Source organism: Triticum aestivum, chromosome 3B, assembly GCF_018294505.1.
Source record: "Triticum aestivum cultivar Chinese Spring chromosome 3B, IWGSC CS RefSeq v2.1, whole genome shotgun sequence".
Classification (NCBI taxonomy): Eukaryota; Viridiplantae; Streptophyta; class Magnoliopsida; order Poales; family Poaceae; genus Triticum; species Triticum aestivum.
In genome coordinates, this window is record NC_057801.1 from 733,807,540 (window position 1) to 733,814,980 (window position 7,441).

The window sequence follows — 7,441 nt, forward strand, 5'->3', positions numbered from 1 at the left end:
GGGCACCGCGCGATCCGGGGCGAGCCGGCGGCGCCGGCCGAGGGGCGGGAGGGGGAGGGGGAGGGGCGGCTAGGGTTTTGCGGGGGAGGGAGGCGCGTGGTCGCCGGAGGCCGCGTGCGCGCAGGCAGGGGGGCGCGGGTTGGGTTGGGACTTGGGAACGGGGATGGGAACTGTGCGTTTCTGGGAGGAGACGGGGGAGGCGGGTTTGGAGGCGAGGCGATGGGGGATGACGAGGGACGCTGATGAGAGGGGCGGATGGAGATGGGATAAAATCATAAAATTGTACTTTAGCGAACCCTTTTTCCCTGCTTTATTTCTTTCTTAATTGGAGTGTTGTTAAACAGGGAGGTTGTTAGGGCTTTGATCCTAAACGTCGATCTTGTATATTCGATTCTGTGGCTTTTGGATCTGGTTTTCGGAGAAAAGTGGTCTCCCTCAGTTGTTTGTGCTGCTGCTCGAGCGTTGGCTTTTTTTCTGGACCTTAAAATTTCCGGAGCGAAAACTTGGACGAGAGGATACTCATGTCGCCATGATTGTCTCCGGCCGTCCGATGCTCGACTCTCACCAAACGGACGGTGGATTGCCTACGCGCGGTGTCATCGAAACCCTCGTGCAAACCCTAAAACAACTCGGTTGCTTATCCGCCACGGCCCATTTCTGACCTCGACTGCCCGTTCTCCCCTTGCTTGACACTATTTTTGTCCCGCGGGTCCGAGTACCTTGTGATTTCCATCTCTTAGAAAGATATTTGTCATTTTAAAAGAGTAATTTTCCAAAATATTTTTAAATGGTGTGACCTCCAATCGTATGACACATCAATGTGTGTATTCTTGGATTTATTACTTTTTAAGTTTAAATCATACATTGTATCGATCAAAAAACATGGAGTTAATGGTACTGGTGTAGCATCCTTCCTACTACATTATCACCATGCAGGAAAGGTGTAGTCCACATGGCTTCTTTAGGAATTACTCCCTCCGTTCCTAAATAATTGTCTTTCTAGAGATTTCAACAAATGACTACATACGGAGCAAAATGAGTGAATCTACACTCTAAAACATGTCTACATACATTCGTATGTTGTAGTTTATTTGAGATAGCTAGAAAGACAATTATTTAGGAACGGAGGGAGTATATTAGACTACCATATTTTCTGAAAAAAAATATCTCAACCTCTTATTCTCCGCATAAACTAAAACTAATTTACAGGGAACTGAAAGACAGGTATATATAAATGCATATGTGATTCCATACTATTATCATTTACTTTCCACACACAGTCTTAGACAAAACATTAGTGTTTTTAAAAGTTGGGATTAATGAGATTCTCTATACAAAATATAGTATAAAACCATTGGTATTACTATTCACAACCCACGTTAGTTTTTCCAAGGCCATAATACTTCTAATATTGTGAAATTAATTGGATATTCGTGTATAGATTTTTTTAAGGAGGATGACTCCCGGCCTCTGCATCTGGGTGACGCGTGCACTCATTTTATTAATTATTCATAAAAACCTTACAAAGTAATACATCAGTAAGTCTGAAGCCACCCTCATGGCAATATATGTCGCATCTCCTAACCGTTTGATGAAGGGGTGCCGAAAGTCCGAGCCGAATACCAAACAGACCTTGCACCAAAACCTAACATCTAAAGTCGGAGACCCCAGCCAAGCCGCAATGCCAGGTCTGGGACACACACCGGTCCCATACATTCTCAGCGGGCACTGTACGCGCACGCTGCAGAGGCTGTCACGACCGTCTTCCACCGATCCATCTTCAGAGCAGGTACTGACGCATCGACCTTGCCAGGCCTGTCGTCGACGCCAGACAGCGCCCCGCCCTGCGCGAGTCCATCATCTCACGTCCGTCACCGAGACCCAACTGCGCCACTCCGCCTAGACTCACCGTCGTCGACGCGGTAGATGTACACCACTCCACTCCCTGCGTTCTCCATCCAGCTGCTGCTCCAAAACAATTGCCCTCGTGAGGGAGAGTGACACCGAAAGCGCCGCCATCATCCGATCTGGGATACTCAGATCTGGGGTTTCCCTCGGAGCAGCGCGAGTGGGTAGAAGGTGGCTGCAATAAACTGGATTTTGCTAAGTCAAATATAAAAGGGTTGTTACATTTTTTTTACAAATGCATGTGTAAAGCACGTGAAGAGTGTTGGGTGCATGGTTGCAGTGTAATTCACGCTATAATCTAGGCCATCTAGCATCTCTATTGCTCACTCCCTTCTCCTTTGCATCTCTTTCTACATAAACCATGCACTAGGTATTCATGTTCTCCGCACGACCCTTGCCTTCGCCTTGTGTTTCATTGTACAATGTCGCTTCAAGTTTCTTCACAATTACACTGCGTCTTCTCCGACTGCAAGGGACCATTGCTCCCTTGGTCGCCCATGAAGGTCCTGTTTGTTTCAGCTTCGCTTGGATTTTAATCACTCGTGGATTTGCTTCAGTGCCGAAGCTGATTCCAGGAATCAGCTTTGCCACCGAAGTACACTTTGAGGTGTTTCAGGAAATTGCACTAAAAATGGCCCAAATCTAGATTCGGCTTCACTGGCAAAGCTGATTCCAAATAGTTGTTTGTTTCAGATTCCAGATTCGGCTTCACTAGCAAAGCTGAATCTGGTTCCAGAATCCGAAACAAACAGGGCCGAAGGCAGGTGCAACTGGATGATTTCAAGTTTTACTTACCCATAGGTAGAGGCCTAGACACATTAAGCCATGATACCTGAAGCGCGTTCAAAAGTATGAACCAATTGCTTGACTGACATCGGGGTAGTACATGATTTATACTTTGTGTTGAGAAGAGCGAGCATAACAAGACTATATGATTTTGTAGGGATAACTTTCTTTAGCCATGGTATTTTTCAAGTTTCGTGAGTTTGCTTTCTAGAATGATTGAAGTATTATTGTTTTTATGTCAATATTAAACTTTTGTTTTGAATCAATGGATCTGAACATTCATGCCAACTTAAGAAGAATTGCATTGATAAATATGTTAGGTAGCATTCCATATCAGAAGTTCTGTTTTTATCATTTACCTACTCGATGACGAGCACGAATTAAGCTTGGGGATGCTTGATATGTCTCCAACGTATCTATAATTTTTGATTATTCTATGCTATTATATTAGCTGTTTTGGATGTTTTATATACATTATTATGTTATTTTATATCATTTTTTGGACTAACCTATTAACCTAGTGCCTAGTGCCAGTTTCTGTTTTTTCCTTGTTTTTGGCTTTTTCAGAAAAGGAAATCAAACGGAGTCCAAACGGAATAAAACTTTACGATGGTTTTTCTTGGACCAGAAGACACCTACGAGACTTGGAGAGGAGGTCAGGAAGTCAATGGGGAGACCCAAAGCCGTAGGGGCGCCCCCCTGGGCTTGTGGGCCCCATGGAGGTCTCCTATAACCCTAATCTTCGCTCTATAAATCATCAAATATTCGCTCTATGCCAGAGGAGTCGCCAAAAATACTTGTTTGCCGCCGCAAGCCTCTGTTCCTGTGAGATCCCATCTTGGGGCCTTTTTCAGCGATTTGCCTAAGGGGGATTCGATCATGGAGGGTCTCTACGTCAACCTTGTTGCCCTACCAATGATGTGTGAGTAGTTTACCACAGACCTACGGGTCCATAGCTAGTAGCTAGATGGCTTCATCTCTCTCTTTGTTCTTCAATACAATGTTCTCCTTGATGTTCTTGGAGATCTATTCAATGTAATCTTCTTTTGCGGTGTGTTTGTCGAGATCTGATGAATTGTGGATTTATGATCAGATTATCTATGAATAATATTTGAGTCTTCTCTGAATTCTTATATGCATGATTTGATAGCTTTGTATTTCTCTTCGATCTATCGATTTGGTTTGGCCAACTAGATTTGCAATGGGAGGGGTGCTTTGTGATAGGTTCAATCTTGCGGTGTCCTCACTCAGTGACAGTAGGGGTAGCGAGGCACGTATTGTATTGTTTCCATTAAGGATAAAAAGATGGGCTTCATATCATATTCTCGAGTTTATCCCTCTACATCATGTCATCTTGCTTAAAGTGTTACCATGTTCTTTTGAACTTAATACTCTAGATGCATGCAGAAGTTGGGCGATGTGTGGAGTAATAGTAGTAGATGCAGAATCATTTCGATCTACTTGTCACAGACGAGATGCCTATATTCATGATCATTTCCTTAGATATCGTCATAACTTTGCGCTTTTCTATCAATTGTTCGACATTAATTTGTTTACCCACTATTGTGGGTTTGTCACGGCAGATGCCCTAGTGAAAGGACTTAGGTGTTGAGCCATCGCGACTAGGTTAGCTTGAAGGGGTTGAACAGGACAAAGGACACGAAGAGTTTACCCAGGTTCGGCCCCTCACAGTAGAGGTAAAAGCATACGTCCTGCTTCTAGTTGTATTGTTTGAGTTTCTATTATAAGGGAGTGAATACGCTTGACCTAGTTCTCGACTGCTTGTTCTTTGAGTTAACCCTCCCCCAGGTCTCACCTTTATATACATAGGTTGGGACCCGGCGGCTTACAGAGTCCCTATCGGTTCACACACCGTGACCGGCTCGGTTTCTAACTAGTCATTGCCTTGCAAGACAAGCTATCATATGACGGTTCGCAAGCTCGGGTCTTGGGCCTTCACCAAGCCTGCCTCCATGAGCCATCGTCTTCACGCCTTGGGCCTCCTTGGACCTTTTCATATTAAACTGCCAATGGTGTCACCCGGCCCCTCCTGGGCGGGTCACACCTCGGAGTTATATCCCCAACATTAGGCTCCAGGTTGACTTGAACTTGTTCATGTCAATCTTCACCGTCTTAATTTTAACAGAACTGTGCTTCAGTGTCGAACTTCATTCAAACTTCTATAACCCGCCATGACGTTATACCAATAAAATCATTGTAACCCTCCATGACGTCATGCGCATTAAATTCCGCATGAAACTGAGAATATCTCAACGGATCCTTATCTTTAATAGACTTCCCAAAAATCGAGGCGTCCATATTGTTAACATAATCATTTTGCCTCCTCGATCCCCGTGCATGTCGTCTTCTCACCTCCTTATAAATAGGGACAGGGGTCCTCCTCTTCACTTTTACCCCTGCATCTGCCTCTTCTTCCTCCTCGCGACGACCAGCGCCAACAGAGCTCCGCCGCCCCCGGTCGTCTGCATCAACTTGACCGCTGCATCAACCTGACCTCGACCAGAGCACGGCGGCACCCCTCAGGTGTTCATCAGCATCAGTAAGGACTCATCTCCCCTTGCGTCAAATCTGCATTAGGGTTTAGGTCATTCGTCGGTGTTCTTCGTTGTTCATCGTAGTCTCCTCCTTAAACACTTAGTTTGATCTGAAAACGGTACTGAAGTTGCACGTTAGTAGTTTAGCATCTTCTTCTAATCGTAAATGCACTCCCTCTATCCAAGATTCAATCTCAACTCGCATGTTCTTCCACCGCCATATTCTAGGTTTAATAATTATTCCCATTTTCTGAACTGCTGTAGATCCAAAATTATAAGCAGAACCTATAAAACCTGTTTATCCAGCACTTGGCAAAATTTCACTCAACTCTAGATCTGTAGCTAGCTGCTTTATCACTGCCATATAGGCGGATTAAACGATATTTTGTTCCCTGCCAAGTACCAACCGACTCATTTATGAACTTTTAAATTGTCAGTGTTTATCCAATGTTGTTATTACCTGACTATGCCTTGCCGGTTTAACCATGCCTATAATTTTCCTCTTCCATAGCAAATCAATCTTTGCCCATAACCAGTTCTGTATAATTAACTTGCTCTCTTTAACCATTGGGTGGCTTACCATCACATATTTAACCCGCCAATATTTCCTTCTTGGGCCTTAAATAAAAAATGACTAAGCCCGTCAGCTCGTGAAATTGGGTTGCTTCAACTATCAGAGAACAAACTCTTAATGAGTATGTTCAGATGGGCGTCTTAGCAGCCAAAAATGTCATCCACTAGTGGGTTCCTGTGCCAGAAGAAATCAGACCTCAACCAAAGGAAGGCGGAGTTATAGTCTTTGCCGACCATATAAACCGGGGCTTCTCATCGCCCGGGTTAAAATTCTTTCGCGATGTATTGAAGTTCTTTCAACTTCATCCTCAAGATATTGGACCCAGCTCTGTTTCCCACATTTGCAACTTCCAAGTCTTTTATGAAGTATACCTTCAAGAAGAGCCCACTGTTGATCTTTTCAGAGAGTATTATTATTTGAACCGCCAGACTGAATTTACAGACGGACCTAGCTTAGAGCTTGGTGGAATCTCAATCCAAAGATGAAGAGATATTATCTTCCCTTTAGCTGCACTTCCCAGTCACCCTAAAGACTGGAATCAGACCTAGTTTTACTGCCAAGACACATCTCCATCTGACGAAAATTCTCTGTCGGGTTTCTGCGACTGTCGGCTTAGCCCAAAACATCCACTTCCGGACCGGATTAGCACCGCCGAACGGGACAAGTATATGCCCACCTTTTCGAAGGTAAGAGCCTTCCTGGCTAATGGATTAACCAGTGTCGACCTGGTCTGATGTTGGGTCACTTGGAGGATCATACCTTTGAGCCGCCAGCCCGACTTGATGTGTACATATACTGGTGACATCAAAGATCCACATCGTCACTGTCAAGTGCGTCTGGATGATAAAGCAATCAATGTGATGACTAAAACACTGCTTGGGGAAAGCTTAGAAAGCTGCAGCAAGGCGGGGTTGAATCCCTTCTGCACTCTTAACCCGGCTCCAGATGTAAGTATTCAAACCCATTTACTTTATTCATTATTCACATAAACTACACACTTCTTATCATCATTTACTTTTTCCAGGCCGACTCTTCTTTTTGGAGCAAAAAAACTTCAGGAAAAACCAGCCAAAAAGGTCAGAGCAAAGACCAAGGCCTCAAATGAGAACAAGAAGAAATCAAACACTTCAGAGCTATTTGCCCTGGAGAATCAGTCGGAGGTAGAACTTGATTCTCTTGGTTCTTTTTTTATGCATCTTATTGACGCTGACTCCTCTCGGGATGATGCAGAGACCAGCCAAGCAGACGTTGAAGAGGTAACTATTATTTCCTCTGACTTAGAGCCTTTGCCAAGACAGAAAGACCCGGAAAGTAAGGTTTTCTCACCCTTCAGCTTACTTGTATCCAAACTTTATTTTGAAGAAATAGCAGTATGAAGCCCGGCACACAACCTAGAACGGTGGAGGCGGAGACCTTTCTGCCGGCTTACCCAACACGCCAGTCCCTCGCAAACATCGAAAGAGGTGCCTTAGAGTTCATTCCCATTTTTTCCAAAGGCGGGTCTTATTCGTCAACCACTTAATCCTCCCGACCCAAATTATCAGGGAACTTTCCATTCATCCTCTGGCAACTCTACTGGGACTCAGATGCCTCCCTTCAACATCGCCCATGGGTAAGA